General features: G+C 51.0%; 1 long non-coding RNA gene across 2 annotated transcripts; it reads left to right on the top strand.

The window, feature by feature from the left end:
* The first annotated feature begins 214 nt into the window (after positions 1-214).
* Positions 215-7,408, top strand: LOC311422241. 2 transcript variants are annotated; one of them, XR_014685238.1, is made up of 2 exons: positions 215-426; positions 6,346-7,408. It is a non-coding gene; the product is annotated as an uncharacterized lncRNA (long non-coding RNA). The 2 variants fall into 2 exon arrangements; XR_014685239.1 differs by lacking the exon at positions 6,346-7,408 and adding an exon at positions 1,442-2,271 and having other exon boundaries at positions 221-426.
* The last annotated feature ends 10,776 nt before the right edge of the window (positions 7,409-18,184 follow it).

Raw genomic sequence — 18,184 nt, 5'->3', positions numbered from 1 at the left:
GGGACTGGCAGTGCTTGGCAAAACACCCACACATGCAAGGTCGGGCCCCTCACCGCAGCGGCCGGGCGCTGAGCTCTGCTGCCTGTGGTCAGGGACTGAGCTGACAGCCCCGTGTGCTCAGCAGATGTCTCCCGTTAAGGGATCTTGATCAAAAGCCTGTGTAAACCGAGCTGACAGCAGTTACACCGCCTATTTCAGAGTCGGCTGGGTAAGTACTTGCAGGTTAAATGCTTGCATCCACTTCTGCTGAAACCATTTAACAAAAAATGGGGTATAATGGCTGCATTAAGCCTGCAGTCAAAGTAGCAGTGGTGGGAGCACTGTGGCTTTCCTCCCTTGGCTGGGCTGCCTGGTTTGTTACCCCAATGGAGGGCCTCGAACCAGTCTGAGCTGCGAGCTGGAGCTGGTGTTGCTGCTGCCTGGTGGGTGAGTGAGGTGGGCTGGGAGGTGGTGGAGCTGGGCTGCTTTCCCTGAAGGTGATAATTGGGGCCGTGCATCATACCGAGACAGCAGTGCCTTTGGCCTCATTTGGCTGAATGTTTTGTTTGTGTGCACTTTGTTTATGGAACACGCATGAAAAATGAATGCAAAGGTACTAATAGTGCTCGGTCCTGAATATGGATCTGCTGCAAGTACAAGCTGAATAGCAAATGGAGGGGATGATTTTGCTGGAAAACAGGTTTTTGTTCCAGCTGGGGGCTATAACTTAAGCTCAGGTCTGAAAGCATCAGCAGGTTCTGGAGTTGGAGCTGGGAGAAACAGATGTGCATGGAGAGGAGCAGGGCTGGGAGGCTGTGGAGATCTCCCCAGATGAGGGCTGCTCATGTTTTGGAGAACTGGTCAGGAAGGCTCCGGTGTCAGTCCCTGAGTGGCTGCTTTGGGCTTTGCCCCCTGAGAATAGCCCTAACCTGCTTCACTCCGATAACAGGAGTCCTGAAATCCTGCGTGGGCAGAAGGGCTAGAGCTGGAAAAGAGGAGGAGGAAGAGGAAACTGCCTATGTGCTGGGGTGCAGCCCCCTGTGGGTGCCTGGAGCCCCCAGGTGGAGCTATGGGGGTGCCTCTGCCTCTCCGCATCCCCCCTGCCCTTGCCCACCCCTCAGCCTGCCTCTTGCAACCTCATGGAAGAGCATGGTGCTTGGACAGGGGAGGTGGAAAATACTCCTTTGTTTGAGTGTTGTGTTGAGCTTGCTATGTATAGCTGGGTATTGGAGCCAGGTTGAACTCGCTGAGGTGTGGTTTTTGCAGGGAAACACAGGGCCAGGCACTTGGTTTGTCCCTGTGAGCAGCAGCACCGTGCTCCTCTGGGCAGGATGTGCTGAACCCAGGCCCAGTGCTCCCAGGGTCTCACATCCCTGCACCGAGTAGCCTTTCTGTGCCACCTTCACCCAGGAACAGCTCTTAAACCTGAACTTAGCTTTTGATTTACAGTTTTGTTCTGCAGGAAAATATGCATTAGCCTTCTGATCTCCAGAGTGGGCTTTTGAGAAGGACTGTGGTCCAAACTGCCCAGGATCTGAATACTTCGCTCCGTAATTATCTTCCTGGTGCCATAACGAATGGCTGTGGCCAGCCGTTTTCCTCGGGTCTCCGCATACTTCAGCTGCCATTTAACGCCATCATTTCCTTTTGGTGGCTATAAATATGTTTGAATTCTCTGACCTCGTGAGCCACAATTATTCTCAAAGGGAGAATTATTTCTTATTCCTTAGCTCTTATGTTAGCTCTGGCCTCGAAGCTCCCAGACGAGCGCGTGAAGGCTGATTTGCAAAACAAACGAGAGGTGCAGTGGATATGGGAGGGGGTGGTGGAGCTGAGCATCCTCTGTCCCAGCCCCCAGTGACAATTAGGTGACAATTAGCAAATGGTGGTGCCTGCAGCCCATGCAGAGGCACCAAGCGCGTGCCCACTGGCACAGCCCAGCTCTGGCAGGCGGCCGCCCTACCTGGCAAGCAGTGCCTACTCTTGCTGAAATCAAATACTGGGCTCTCCTCTCATCCACAGCAATTTGTTTGCATAAATAATTAAGACTATAGTCTCCTATGACTTGCTCCTCATATTCGTTGCTAATCCCAGTATTTTGCTGAATACCTGTTTCTTAATAATTGCTTCTGTTTTACACTGGTTCCTAGCTGTACAATCACTTATTAGCAAACCTATTAATGCTCAGATGTTCTGCTCGCAGTGACCTTGTCCCTAAACCTCTCTACTTCTCTTCCCTATTAAATCACTGCACTGTAACGGTGCTAGAGTGGAAAGAATTTACTGCTTAAATAATTTATCTAGATTCAGTACAGAAAGTCTTTTGAAGAGATTCATCAGCTAATAAAGAAAATTGATTCTGGAAGCCAAAGTCAATACGGGGTTAGAGAAACACCGCCGCCCTCGCGCGGGCTCTCTTCCAGAAGCCTCCGCTCTCCTCTCTGGCTCGCGCTCTGATGTGCCCCCGGAGCACCTCCAGCTTTCCCAAACCATATCATGTCTCTGCACCAGCTCCCTGCCTGTTAACTCTCGCCCATGTTTCTGTGGCTTGACAAGGCATTGCTCGATGAGTCTCAAAGTCAGGGCAAGCCTGAGCCTGGCACATGGGCAGGGTGCTGGGGAGTCAGCAGCCCCCTGCCCTGCCCAGCCACCTTCTCTCATTTTGAGGGAATGCTGGTTTTCTGGACAATCTGGAATGCAATTACAGAAGTATTTAAATAGAAGCAGCCAGGGAACAACTCAAACTTGCCCTTGGGAAAAGAGAGAGGAAGCGGTGCTGTGATGGGGACATGGAGAGAAGCGGCGCCTTCTGTGGCAGCCCATGGAAGATAAAAAATAAAATAAAATGGCCAAAGGAGAAAAGATGAAATTTGGCAGCAATGCTTGGCCATATGGCTAATTTGTGCTTCATGTGTATGTCTCCATATGTTGCACGTACGTGTGTTTGTTTACCCCCTATACAGTTTGCATGCCAGTGATAGTCTCAAAACTACCTTGTAAGAGACTGAGGAGCTTAGACACGCTTCTCGTTCCCTTAGGTGCTCCTCACAAGCTATTTATCTGAGCCACCTTGATGGCTCTGAAAAATTAAAGCAGTCCTCACCCTGACGTGGGCTGGGAGCAAAGCACAAGGAGGGTCTGGCTGTAAGGTCGTGGGGGGCTTGGGGTCGGTTAATTTGCCAAAAGCCATATGCTGTCTGCTGGGAAGGGAGTTGTGCTCACCGGCTCTGCTGGAAGCCATGTGCCTATCAATAATTCAGGTCCACTCGTGGTGGCTGCTAGCAGGGTGCTGGGCTGGCTGGCCCTGCTCACACAGATCTGGAGGTGAGGAAACCATGGCTGGGACCAAAGATGTCTGCACAGCATCCCTCCTGTAGGAGCACAAGCACTGCTCTGTCCTTCTGCCCTGGAGCTGGGGACACAGGACTGAGCTCGAGGGGCTCAGGAAGGCAGCAGGGCTCACTCTGAAGGAGAAGTTCAGCACAAAGCTGGGAACGTGGAGAAAGAAATCTGAACTCGCTGTAATCATTAAAACAGAAAAAATATCTCTGTGAGCCAAGTCTGCTCCCTGAGCCTGATTTAAGCTGTGAATTCAGACCCATTTCCTGGGTACAAATCATTCCAGTGGGACAAAACAATCAATGGGAGATATAATCTGCGATTCGTCTCTTCGGCCAAAACCATCTCATCTGTGAACACAAACTCATTAAAGGCATGATTAATGGGGTCTGGAGGCAGGCGTTGGGGCAGCCCAGCTACCTGCACTCCCTACCTTGGCTTCACCAGCAGGTGAGGAGCTCTGTGCCGGCACTGCCAGAGCCTCTTGGTCCCCCCACTTTTCCATCCCAGGTCTAGTTTTTCCCTCTCTGGAGCCAAGGGAAACAGCCAGAGCCCTCCACCAGCAGGAAAAGTGACTCTGGGCTGTTAAAAATGGCAGCAATAACCCCACATGTTCTCAGAAATGCCATGTCTGGATGTCTGCAGGATCCACGGCCACATGTAGATCAATTCCCACTCTGATGGGGAAATGGTGGGCAGCCAGGGGAGACAGGCAGCCAGTTCAGAGGTGTGTGGCTAAAGCTTGAAGTGATGCAGAAAGCAGGATTAACCTCAGAAAGACATGAAAGGGGAAACGTGATCGGTTACGAGGTTGCTGGCTCTGCTGGGCGGGTGCCCTTCGTGCATTGCACCCAGAGAGGAGCTGGGGGGGCTCTGCCCGGGAGCACGTCCCAGGGATGCAGCCGATTCCCAGCACTGCTGACACTTGTATTGAGGAGGGATCCGATTTGGATTCTCTTCTAAATAGTCTGATTACATGTATCAAAGGTGTGCTTTGAAGAACAAAGCTCCTCTTGCTGCTGTGACCTAGTGGCAGTGGAAGAAATGACCAAACCTCTCAGCTTCCTTCTGCAGCTCTGATGCTCGCCCAGCCCCGGCTGCCTGCAGGCACAGGGGGGGGAGCAGGAGCTGCCAGGCTGGGCCAGGTCACGCAGGTCTAGAGAAGAAAAAGTGGGATGATTTTAGGAGCAGGCTTCTCATAGTAAAGAAATTAATTCTGGAGATGCCATGGAAATGATGGCCCATAAAGTTAATGAGATATTGCTGAAGAAAGGGTAAACAATTAGGGCTATTAGCTGAGCAGATAAACCAAGACCTGTTGCCCTCAGAAACACTGAAACTAATTAAATTGAAAATTATAGCATGGGAGTACAAAAACAAAAGCAAATAAATTCAGAGAAAGAATTAACTGGTTTAATATCACAATGACGATGATAATAGCAGTAGCAAGTGGGGACAGTATGATTAAAGCTGCTTATTCTTGTGTTCCGCTAAAAGTGGGCAGCGAGGGACTCCAGGCCACCAGGAGGGGATGCAGCACAGTGGCTGTTTCTCAGTCCCTGGGCAGGGCTGGTTGTGTCCCCTATCTCCATGGGGTCTGCTTGGGGTCCTGTCCCCAAAGCCTGCTCCAGGCTCCTGGGTGCTGCAGGGGACCAAAGACCGCTTGGGTTGGTCACAGCCCTGTGGCTGCTGCACCCCCCCCTTGCGCCCTCCCTGCTGCTGGCACCAATGCCACCCCACCACCATGAGCTGTTCCTCACTGACAGCCTGCCCATCTCCCATTTATAGGTGCTTAAAGAGTTTGTGCAGTTCCCCAGGCCTGGAAAAAGACAAGAGAAAAATTGTTCCCGAGGGTGGTTAGAGAAGGGCATCCCGAGACTGAGCTCGCCTTGGCCAGAAGGTCCTGAGCAAGTACGCTCCCAAAGTCACTCCTTGGGATGTAATTTATGGGACCATAATAATTCTGTCATCCATTAAGTAATATATGCTGCTAGCAAAAGAAGTTAACCTTAAGGAGGATGATCGGCTGCGTGGTGAGGTGCTGGCAAGGAGGGACGCAGCAGCACGTACTGCGGGCAGAAATGTCTCCGAGCGAGTGTCCTCGTGTCACTGCTCCTCGTCCTCCTGGTGCAGGTCGTGCTGCCAGCACTGGGTGTGATGGTGGCAGCTGCAGGTGCCGGAGGAAAGGCTGCTCCACCAGCAAACCTGCGAGTGCCCTCACCAGCACGGACAGGGAGAGACCTCCAGAAGAGTCATTAGCACTCAGATAATTGGTTCCGTTTAAAGGGATTAGAGCCAAATTAACTTTGTGGTTTGCCACCCAGAAATAATCCTATTTTAAGTGGACAGATTCTTCTTCAGCATCCAAGGAGACTATGAATGGGCATTGTACTGCTTGAGCGAGTTCTCAACAGCGCGCAGGGCTCTCGGCCCTTTTTTTAGGGAACCTCTGGCGTGAACAAAACTCATCTAATCAGGGTTGATGAGGTGGAGGGCTGGCGGGTTAGCAAAGGTCTCATGCAGCAACCAAGCGTGTGTGACAAATGAAGAAATAAAACCCAGACTGAGAACAACAAGAGGATGCTTCGGGCAGGAATTTGTGCTCTGTGGAGGGAAAAGAGACCAAACAAATGTGAGCTGTTTGCAGGGCTCTGCTCCCGCAGCCATCTGGCCCCAGCCTGGCTGCGCCCCGGGGAGCGTGAGGGCATCGGTGGCTTCTCAATACCAGGCAGCAGAGCCAGCTGCACCTTCCCTGGTCATTGCCAGGGGATTAACTCGCTTGATGGAAGATTGCAGGGCAGGTTTACACGTGTCTGAGATGCTCTTCGAGAATGTCAATAAAGAGGCTGTGGGTGCAGTGACAGCCGCAGTTCGATTTTTGCACTACGCGCGGCTCCTGCCTGGGAGCAGGCTCTGGCACCCGTTCTGGGTGAAAATCTTGGGGCTGCTCTGCTTGTGCAAGGCTCCAGCTGACTCAGATCATTTATTTTATTTAGGCATTTTATTCTTGTGTTTGTTCCTCTCCAGGTCAACTTGTGTGTGTGTTTTGTTCTTTTTTTCCTGCTGCATTCAACCACTGCCTTCAGATATGTGCAGCTTCTCTAGAAGTTGTTTCCGCTCTTTCCAGCTTTGAGAGACTTATTGATGGATCTGAAGCCGTACACGATGTTTGTAAGACTCTCAAAGAGCTTTCCAGAAGTGGAAATAAAACTGAGCAAAATGCAGACAATGCACCAGAAATAAAGCAAAAGACGAAGTATTCAGGAAGGCAGAAAGCGCCTGCAAATTTGGATCGAGTTCATCACTTGGGGCACCCAACCCCTTCTGCTGGCTGAAGCTCAGCAGCCTCATGCAGCCTCGGGCCAGGAGCCCCCAGCATTATTTGGGGCACTGCCTCGGGGCAAAGCAGGGCAGGGGAATCAGCCTCTGGAGCTGCTGCTGCTGGGGGCCAGGGGCTGCCCCCATGCTTACCACTCACCCCACAGGGCTGCGGTGCCCTTGCACACAAAGTCTAAGGCGTCTGCGATCTGTTGATGGAGAACAAAGTCTCTTTTTATAGTCGTTTCATTATGATGCTTAATTCCTTCTGCAGAAGCAATTACATTCTATGGGCGGAAAGCAATATCGGAGACTTATTATTGTTATTGCCATCCCACCCGCTCCCCGGCTGGCGGCTGCCTGTGCCCGCACGCTCGTGGTGCCGCAGGAATGACAATCAGTGCGCGGGGCCCTGCCTGCACCCTGACAGATAACCAGCTGCAAGCCCAGGGCGAGCCCCGTGCAGCCAGCAAACACTCACCTGGGAGGAGCAGATCGCATCCGACAGCAGCTTGACAGGGGCTGATCAAACATTTGGTGACCTCTGGGAAAGGGAAAAGATTGGTAACACACCCCTTGGCTGTGCTCGCTTCTTTGTTCCTTATTTTCCTTACGAAGTTCTCTAGTTATTCAGGAAATACATCAGCAAATGTAGCGTGCATGGTTTTGGCTCTGTTTTTTATTTCTTCACATAACAAAAGGAATTAACACCAATACATTTTGTTTTCTATTTCTCCTAGGCTAAATAAAGTGACCTTTTCATCTGGTTAAATTAACTGTGCATGTCAAAAAGTTTTGTTCTGGCTGGTGGCCTGGTTTGTGGAGGTATTGAGATATAAACCATCCGAACTAATTGGGCACCTTGCCACTATCAAATGTGAGTTTGTTCTGAAGATTAGTCTGCTTAACAATGTTTTCTCCATAATTAAGTGATCTTGGTACTGTTTTCCTTTGGATACGTTTTGATGGTGCTGCCTTGTGTGCTGGAAAGGAAACCGTGAAGGCAGAGAGATGTTCCCAAGGATTTGCATGGGCTCCATGTCAGAACACCACACCTCCCCCCAGTGCGCAAGAGCAGTGCAGGGCATCCTGGTGAGAGTGGGTTCTCTGACCCAGCCCAAATCTGATGCATCAGAGCAGCTCATTAGAGTGCTTTTTGGAGCTAAATGCTGACACGAGGCAGGGGCAGAGCTCTCCAGGCAGGTACGTTGTGATAGATGCTGCCCGTCAGGAGGGAGCTCGGGCCAAGGTGCAAACAGGGCTCCACTTGCCACCCAGTTGTCTGCTTTTAATGGATATAAATGGTTACCTTTAGTGCTGAAAAAGCTGAATAGATACAAATATTACTAATATCTTAAGGGTGCACCGGGCCTCATTATCCTTGGGTAATCGAGGTTATGCGGAGCTGTTCTCCTTTATCTGTCACTGTCTCTCTTGGCAACGTGCTGAAGCAGAAAAACCTCAAGGATGAATTCTCCGGAAAGCTGGAGAAGGCTGGAACCCAAAACTGTGCCAGGGGAGGGCAGAGGCATCCCCACGTACCCTCCTGCTATGGGTCCAGCCAGGGGTGCAACTGCACCCCGAGTTTGATCCTCAAATTCCCCCTGCCCAGATCAAAAAGATTTTTTTGGGGAACTGCCATGGGGGAGTGCAGAGCAGGAGCTGGGGGCAATCAGCACCGGTTTCAGTTAATCTCCTGCACGTGGTTCAGCATGTTACATGTTTGGTGCATTTTATTTCCCTCCTTGAATCTCTGGTGAAAAGCCAGTGTCAGTCACATGGATCCACGGTCATTTCTGAGCTTCTTTGGAAACGCTGCAATCACACCATGCTCGCTGATTAAGTACCAGACAGGAATGTTTCTTTCCCTTTACCGGGTAAACATCTACCTGCGTGCTGCCCATGGCTGTGTGCAAGAGCTGTTCTGGTAACCTGCAGAAATACCCTTCTGGTAAGCAAAACCAGTGCTGCTGGGGCTGGCAGCGACTTGCAGGGATCCTGGTTTGGAGCCGTGTGTGCCAGGGAGTCCCGTGAGCCACGCGCTGCTCCTTCCCCTTCTGGGTGGGAGTGATCTAACAGCACACGTCGGGTGTTTTACAACCCGATGTATAATGCAACATTTGCAAACACCGAGTACACAAGCGTTCAAGCTTAGAATTTGCTTTCTGCGAGTATTCTTACTAATGAAACTGAGGCTGTAAAATATTCCTGGAAAGTGCTTACAAAAGGCTTTCAGATATGTGAAATGATGTTTTTATGTTATCTCAAATTTGCTTTCCATTTCTAAGGAACACGCAGACTCCCAGCTCCTCCTCTCTCCCCCGTGCTTGCGGCGTACGAGCTGGGTTTGTAGCAAGGACTGGAGCAGTGTGCTGCGTGCATAATTACACACCGCTGCAGCCACAGATGTTCTTACAGAAATTTTCTAAAACTCCATTTCTGTTTACTTTGCATTAAAAAGGAATCAAAAAGCCCAGTTTCAAATAATCAGCCTTACACTGTCTCCTTGCCAGAGGAGGCAAATGGTCCACAGAGGTCAAGTCCCAGGGACAGGGCTCGTCCCTGTCTCTCTGCAGGAGCCACGTGCACCCAGCTCCAAGGCTGCCTCCTAAGCAACTGCTTTAAGTTTGTTGCAATTTTCGTCAAAATCCACTTCCCTTCAGAAAAGTGATGTCATTGGGGAGTCCGTTCAAGTCTAGGTCCTCAGCTCGGCTTTTCTCCTGTAAGCAGGAAAACCATTAATATGGTGAAAACGACCTCAAATTGCCACCGCTGGATTATTTAATCTGGCCAGGCTCCTTTCAACTCTCACCTACCATAAAAGAAGACAAATTGCCTGTCTCGTGTTTAAAGGTTCTGGGATATAGGACGGCATTGATTTTGTGTATCTGAAAAGGTGACGTTCATTTGGCTTGCCAGCGAGCGGGGCCGTGCGATGACAAAGCACCTTGCCATGCGACCCTCGCTCCTGCCTGGGGCCGGCATCCCGCAGGTGCAGTGGTTGACAAAGCAAAGGCTTTGTGAGGGAGTTTTTGTTTTCCCAGTCCTTTGAAGAGCCGTCTCCTCTCGGAGAGAAAAACAGCATCGCAAGCTGGGCAGGAGCTCGTTTGCTTCAGATATTTTTCTCGCTTGACATTTTTTTTCCCCGGTGCCAAATGCGGTGGCTGAGCATGGTGGGGCCAAGGAAAAGGGACAGAGAGGTGGGATGTGGTGATGGGCAAGGATGGAGAAGGAGAGCTTTGTCTCCCCGGGCTCCCTGCTTCGTCCTGCCCTTGCTGTCCTCCACCTGGGGCTTGCTCAGACCCTGCTGGGTCCCTGACACCACTGCTGGGGGCTGCAGAGCTGTGCCGTGCCTGGCTTCCCTCGGGGCAGGCAGTGCAGCCACCTCTCCAGCTCACCCCCACAAGCCGATAGACTGAGCAGTTTGCCTCTCCCCAGGAAGCATTATTTCCAGCCCTTGAATCAAATGTGATAAGCACGCAGCATTTCAGGCGTTTATCAGGACAGGAAGGCAGCCTGGTGGCCACAGCACCTCGTTCGGGGTCATGGCAACATTTTCTCCGGTGCCTCCCGTGCTCGCCCCAGCCCTGCAACCACACAAATAATGCAGGATTCTCCATCCCTGAGACCCCAGCCTGGGTTTGCCGCCTGCAGACCTGCTCCTGCCACCTGGGATGGGCTCTGGGAGCCTGCAGGGGACACACACGTCCCCACCAGCACAGCTACTGCCTGCCCAGGCTGCGTGAAAATAAAACAAATCCCTTGTTCTGATTTCATTTACAGATTCCCAGGAATAGCTCACGAAAGGGAAGCTAGGAAGGAAAAAGTAGTTAATTCTCTGTGGCACATTTAAACATCATTTTTATTACTATTCATCCTTTCCATGCACTTTGCCCTTTTCTGATTTATTCCTGCTCTTTTCAGGTGGAACAACGTTACTGTTTTGCAGCTCCTGTTTCTTGGGAGGGATTGTTAACTCCTGATGTGCATGGCCATGTGTTGGCGGTACCAGGAAGGGTAAGAGTTCCCGACTGCACAAGCAGAGGTGGCAGCACCCTGGAGCTGCTCTCCCTGCCCAGCTCCAGCCCCAGCACTTCCCACTGGGCAGGATCTGGCCCGGGTGCAATGGGGCGTGTTGGGGTCCCTCTGCACACAGCGCCTGCGTGGCTGTCTTTTACAGAGCAGCACAAGCCTGAAATGTACTGGAAATAATTCTTGTATTGAGCGCATTCATCTCTGTTTGTTTGTATTTAAATTAACATCAGGTATGAAATAATTCACTGAACTACAAAGAGATCCCCTGACTTGACAAGAATCATGGGGAGGATTTCTTCCACTTCCAGTTATCACAGGGAAAAAAAACATTTCAACATCTTGTCTGCTCAGCGCAAGAAAAATAGTTTTGTACTCTATGCCTGAGAACAAGGAGCTTATCAAAAAAAAAAATCAGGTATCAGAGGAACTAGATGGCAGAGGAGAAGACGAGGCTCCGTCTCGTTGTGCCGTGCGTAACCTGTGCGTTGCTGCAGGGGGAGGACAGGTCCCGGAGTGAGCTGCCATGGGATGGGCACTGCTGGGGATGCTGAAGGAACCTTGACTTGTGGGTTTGCTTTCCTTGGAGAAGGCGACCTGCGCAGCGATGGGAAAGGGCTGTGGCAGGGCTGGTGGCTCCTGTTGTGCTGGGGATGGCACACGGGCCCCCAGTAGCGGGTCCCAGGCTGCCTGCGAGCTGCTTCTGGGGGGGGTCATCCCACCAGGCTGCGGCACCGATGGCTCACAGCAACACGTCTAAACCCTACAGGAGAAAGGGGAGAGGCAGGGGGAGGCAGGGAGCTGTGCAGCAGCAGGCGCTGGTCTCGTTACCTGCTGGCACCCTTGATTAATGGGACCGGTCCCATGAGGGCAGGAGGAACGGTGGCAGTAACAAAGTGCTCGGGGCCAGCTGGGCTCTGGCAGCCCAGAAACAAAGGATAAGGGAAAAAGGGGATGTTTCTTGGTGGTTTTCCTGCGGAGAAAAGCAGTGGCACAGGTGGGAAAAGCAGGCAGTGGGGTCCCTGCCTGTGCTCCATCACCCTGTGCCCCATCACCCCCTGCCCCACATGCGGTGCCCACCACAGATCTGCCTCCTGTGCTGCAGGCAGCCCCTGGCTGCTCAGCACCCATCCTGCCCATGCCACAAGGAAGGTGTCTCCCCCTCCCTGGTGCCTGCCTTGATTAAATTCCTGCTGGCAGCTTCCAGCACGCGTGCTTTGGGTGGCTCTAATTTGCTTTATCCGTCCTCCGTGTACGCACGTAGGGATGATAGGGGTGATTAGGAGCTGCGGCTAAGAAAGCAGTGGGGGGCTAAGCTGGGCTAGGCAAAGAAGACATAAAGCGCAGGGTAACAATGAGAGATGGGGAGAGGAGACGTGACCTTGCAAAGCATTAGGGAAGAGAACTCCTAATTAGGTGGCAAAAGGGTCGGGCATTGCTTAACCTGTCTCTAAAAGTCATTAAACGGGTCCCGATGTCTTTATCGCCAAGACGATTTGGAGGAAGAGCTGGGGAGCTTCAGCAAAAGTGTCCCAGCAAGAGGAGACAGCGGGATGAGGGGGGGCAGGCACTGCCCGTGGCCGGCACAGCTCCGAGCTCCAGGTGGAGACCCCAGGGCAGGGGGCTGCTGGGCACCCACGGGCTCCTTTTGTCAGTGTCTGTGGGTCTGGTTAGTATGTGGTAAAGGGCTTTTTTAGATGGGGTGAGGGCTGGAAAGAGAAGTTTAGCTCAGGGAAGTGATGGTGAGGGTTTGCTTCTGGGAAAACAGACGGAAAGCTGGATGGCTAGGAAAGGTTTCCAGAGAATATTAGGCTGAAGTCATACATTTCCAAATTATTTTACTGCATAAAACCCCTTAATTTGTGTGCCTTGGTACCACACAGAACAAACCTCAAAGAGTTAAAGGAAACAGAGGAAGGAAACCTTTCTCCCAGGTCCTTGCCCTTTAGGCAGCTCACCACAGCTGCTCCCTTCCCCGCTGCAGGAGCCCTGCGTCCATAGGCGAGGAGCAGCTTTTGGGGGAGGCATTTACGTGGCCGGGAGATGGCCTCTGGGGACAGCTTAGAGTGGAACTGGGGACTCGTGAGCACGGACGAGAAGCTGAGGGACTTGGAAGTTTAGGTTTTGGGCCTGTTTTTGTTTTTTTTTGAGCTGTTTTGCTAACTCCCGTTTGAAAGCTTCTGACTTTTCTAGACAACAAGGTTACTCGATGATCAAGCTCTCTTCTTCCATTAGGTCTCTTCCACCCACTTAATGAAAACAAATACCATCAGGGACAAGGGCCATCGTTCTTATTTGTCTTCCCCAGGTCCCTTGAATGGGCTTGCTTTAGACTCTTTTTTTATACATGTTATTTTAACAAATGAACCAAATTATATCCTGGCTGCTCCCAGATACGTCTCATTCCCAAAACGTAATGGAGCTGTTTCTGTGCTCCAGTCATTAATCCTATTAGTGTCAGACTTTGTGCTCAATCTTGGACATGTGATAAACAAGTTGCTTTAACAGGGCACAAGGGAAAGGCTCCTGGAGGCCGCTTCCTGCACCGGAGCAGGGCTGAGCAGCCGATTCCCTCGTGCTCCTTCCCCAAATACCTGGTCCCTGAACGAGACCTCTTGGGCTGTGGAGAAAGCCCACAGACAGCAGGGTGCTTGGTGGGGGCAGGAGGAGAGGGTTCCGCCTCTCCTGTGAGCCTCGTGATGCAGCTTCGTAATAAAATCCAGCGTTTCTGCTGGTGAAATGCAATCTCCTCCTAAAGGCAGAGAATTAGAGCTTCCTAGATGGTTTATGGCAGAACCTTAACAGGAGACAAGCGGGGAGAAGTCAGACGGTAGGAGGGGATACCTGTGTAATAAGCCAGCCTTAAGACCGTGTAGGCAAGCAAATAAGAGTTGATGAGAATCAATTTGTTTGCAGTGGGGTCTCAGCTGCAGCAGCTCATATTTCCAGCAGCATCAAACTTCTTTCCCTTGTAAGGACCTCAGAACTTCAAGATCACATTTTCCCTGGGTATTCAAGTGATCAAGTGATCACTTGGTCTCCAGCTTGCCAGCCCCACGGTACCAGAGGGCTGAATGAGTGTGGCGTGAAACAAAGTGGAAATAACAAGTTACTTTTATTGTGAGACAAAAAAAAAAAAAAAAAAAAAAAAAAAAAAAAGACAAGGTGAGAGCAGAGAAATGTTCTAAATAAAACTCTGCAGCTCCATCTGGAAGTAACACGAAGAGACAGACACCTGAGGCACAGGCACCTCTTGCCTGGGAAACAACCTCAGGTGCTGCAGAAAAAGGAGCTGTGGAAAGGGCAGGGGCCAAACTTTTGTGGGATTCTCCCAAACTTGCTACGTTCGGTATTATTCTGAGAGCGTTTTCTGCCTCTGTGTGCTGAAAATTGAGATATTTATCAAACTGCACAGAGCAGAGAAGAGGACAAAGATGTATTAAAGGACTAATAGGAGATAAAGAAGAGGTTTTTTTCTGCCTGTTTTGGAGACAGCAAGGCAGAGCTTGTGTCTCTGAGGGCTGGGTGCTGCTGGTCCCCTCCCGATCTGTGCCAGAAAGATGAAGAAAATAAAAAATAAGAATAAGCCATGGGTATGGCTACAGGCAGGAGGGGTGGCGGGCAGGGGGCTGTGCGGGTGCCAGCACCCTGCAGACAATGCCCAGCGCCGCTGTCCTGGCAGCTGCTGGGTTATCCTTGAGCTCTTGTTTTGCCTTTGTTCTCTGGAGCAAGACACCTGCTTTTCACACAAACAAAGCTATAAATTGTGGTGCAAGCAGGTTTCAAGGGAAAGAAAAAGTGGAGCTGTGATGACAGCGACAGGGAGTTCTGCAAGGAGGTGAATTACTTGAAATATGGCTGAAAACTTCCACGCCATAAATACACTTCTGATCACAGCTAATAAATCATGGTAATTATTCTATAAATAAGGGAAAGGATTGCTGTATGGTACCTGACTTTTTTCCACAGGCCTCTGGAGCAAATTTGTTAGCACCTTAAAATAAACTATTTGCTCCAAATAGTTTGTTTGTACTCCCCAGGCTGAATTGTCTTCTCGTTCATTTTTCATCGCCTTTGGTTTGGTCTCTTTGAATCTTTTTGTTTTTCTTTTTTTTTTTTTTTTTTTCCTTGTCTGGCTCTGACAAAGAGATATTGGGGGGAGCACACTAAGAAGAAAAGGAAAGAAAAAAAATAGAAGGCAGTTTCTTCTCTGTGTCATCAGGGGCCTTGACAGCAGATAAAAGTTTCCTTCCACATCCCCGGGTGGCCGACCTCTGTGGCTGGGGAAGAGAGGAGCAGGGGGAGAGGTGCTTGAAGGATCCTGTCCCAAGGTGCAGGGCCAGGAGCAGGCTGGGGGCTCCACCAATTCCTTCATGGTAAGGATGGAAACGCAGACACAGAAGGGGTGAAACATGAAAGGTAATTTTGTTTACGTCCCAGCAGTTGCAGGGAATTATGTCTTGCTGCTGGGTAAGAGGAGACTCAGCTGGACGGCGAAGCCCGTGCTGAGGTTTTCCCTCGACATGTAAATTGCAGATTTCACGACCAGTTTGCTTCAATATCTTCTCTCCATCAAGCTGTTGCTTCTGCTGCAAGAAGTCTCCCGGTGATGTACGGAGTGACAAACACCCTGTAACGCTGATGTCAAGTGATGAACAGATCCTGAACCTTGTGTCAAACACGCAGGAAAATGAAGACGTGGAGCCCCGTGCAGAAGGAGTGAGATTCCTGTCCCCGCCTCGCCGAGTCTATTACTGGCAGGAGCGGAGCTGACACCTGGCAGCAGCTGCACCGGTGCCGCGCTGCGACCCAGAGCAGCGGGGGAGCGGCGCTTCCGCAGGTGTCAAATGCTATTTATTTCATTTCGGTTTTCTTCGGTGGGAAAATTATCAATCAGCTCCACTTATACTTAAAGTGGCTGCTAGAGGCAAAGCCTGCACACAGGCGTGCCTCTGTTCCAGCTCCAGGAAGGAGCCACGGGCTTTCGGAGTGTAATTCCAGGAGGGGAATGAGGTCGCCTCTCGCTGTCCCTGTGTGTGTCCCTGCAGCAACCTCCTGTGTCTGTCCTGTGAACCTATTTCTGTAAAAGAGGTTTGTAAGTGATGGAGGAAATGGCAGCCTGCGATGAGACAAACTCTCTTCCATCACATTTTATCCCGGGCAGAGGTAAAGGATGCTGAAAGCCCTTGCGGCCAGCAGGTAAGCCCAGTTCCCTGCAGATACTACATATTCACACCGAAATAACAGCTGGCCCGGTGAACTAGAGAATAACAACAGCCCTCTTGCAGGGGAGAAAAGCACTTGAGGAGCTGGCAGTGATGTGCCACCAGTGGGCTGCTTGCCCCAGGGTGGCCGGGGAAAGGAGTGGCTGCAGCCTGGGCATCCAGCATCCCCGAGCACGCTGTGCTAAGGAGGCCTCTGTTTCATGGCTTTTCCTCGTGGCTATAAACTTGCAACAAACCATTTTTTTCCCTTTTATAGATCAGCATTACTAATTTATTGGAAGTTTACTATTTGGAAATGTTCCCATATAAATTAATGGGAAGGTAATATTAAACTCAGTCCCTGGGGGAGGAGAAAGCCAAACAAAAAACACATTCAGTGTGCTTGAGGAAAGGCAGGGAGCTAAATCACCCCATTCTCTGTGCTTGACAGTCCTGGAGGGTTAGGGATGAGCATGGTGGGTTTCCTCATCCCCTGACCACGGTGCCCCGTGCTGCCGGCTGCCCCCATGCCCACCTTTCACCTCTGTCTCTCCTTCCTGAGATCCAATCCCAGCTCCTGGGATGAACGCACAGCTCGTGCTTTCCTGCTGGGCAGGGACACCAGCCCGCAGCCTGCAGGATTTGCTCCCCTTTGGTGCCCAGCTCCGTGCGGTTTTCTCCCTTCGTGACCTCTGTGGGAAATGCCCTCGGACTGTTCTCCTCCTGTAGTGCTTCGCAGACAGGCAGACAGCTCAGAGCACTTCACTGGGCATTTAATTATAAGCCAGAGGAGGAAGCACCCTGCTCAGACTGTGAACCAGCAGCAGGCCCCAGTGTACAGCACAAATCCGTGCGTTTGTGTCATTACATGGCACAAGAGGTCTGCTCATCCCTCCGCTGCACAGACAAACCTGCATTGAGAAGAGGGGAGAAGGAGCTGCTATGTGCATGTGAGGAGGAGTGGGGCATTTTTAAAAGGCTGGGGCTGTTACTAAAGACTGCTCATTCACTGCATGTGCTTCGGGGGGTGGCTGGGGGGCTTGGGCACATGCTCAAGGCAGGAGGACCTGGGGAAAGGGGGGCCCGGGTGGCGCTGGGCACGGGGCTCCCTGGCGTCGTCTGCAGGTGTCTGGAGTTTGGAGTGACGGAGCTGAATGGCAATGCTGTGTTAATTTACGTGCGCCTCCTTTCATTTTATAAAACTATTGCCGTTTATGAGGAAAGCTTATTGAGTTAAATCACTTATCCTGCAGTAATATAAAAATCCCGCAGCTCAGGAATACTGACATGCATGAGAGTCGGGCTCACTTTTCTTCCTGAGCAGAGGAGGAACAGGAATGATTATTTCGTATCACTTTACGAAAGAGACCGTAGTGTAATATACCTGCTGCGCATTGATAAATAGCACCAGCAGATAATAAGGGCCCTAGGCAAGGAGCAGCAAAGAAAAAAGGCTTTCCAGCATGTGAACATAAATGGTTTAAATGTGAACTAAATTGGCCCGATCATTTCTCAGATTTGCAAAATTAAACCATGCCCAATTGTCAACATCACTGAGATTTATGAGACAAATATAGCCAGAGCAAGAGAAATCTATAACAGCCTTGCTAAAGATGCTTGTAGGCTTTAAGAAGCACACAACGTTTATGAATCTAAGTGTTTATAATTTTATTGCCATGCATACCATGCTCAGCAATGCAGGGCCTGAAAAGTTCATCAGCCGGGGACACTGGGCACCAGAGCTGCGGGTGAGCCTGGCTCAGCTCCACATCTCTGCCCTTAGGACAAAGTCTTTGCACAAGGAGCTGTGGGATGTCTGTGCAGTTTGCCACCACAAAGGTAAGCACCAGGTACAAATGAGGGTCCTGGGAAGGAACCAGCTGCAGACGTGACTGTAAGTGATGGAGAAACCCGCAAAGGAAAGTCACAGACCTGGTAGCCCACGCTCTCAGGTTGTGCCAAGCACGTTTGCTGATGTCCCTCTCTTTCTCTGTGCCCTGCAGAGCCCCTCCTGCCGCACACCACCAGTGGTGCCATGGGGGAGAGGCGCCTTGCTGTGCCTCGCTGCTCCCCGCTGCACATCACTGCACCTCGCTGCACATCACTGTGCCTCGCCGAGCTCCCTCTCAAGCCCGGGGAACCCATGGCAAATCCACAGTCGGTGTAACCTTCTAACCAAGCCAAGGAGATGGGATTTCTCAGAAGAGAAATTGCCCATCCTATCCCTCCCCAGCCCAGGTAGAGGCTAGCTGAGAGCCATGCTACCCCACCCCTAAATCCCACCAGGGTCCATAGGTTTTTAAGCAAGCATC

This window comes from Aythya ferina, assembly GCF_964211825.1.
Source record: "Aythya ferina genome assembly, chromosome: 21".
In the NCBI taxonomy this organism is placed as follows: domain Eukaryota; kingdom Metazoa; phylum Chordata; class Aves; order Anseriformes; family Anatidae; genus Aythya; species Aythya ferina.
This window is presented reverse-complemented; position numbering and strand designations above follow the sequence as displayed.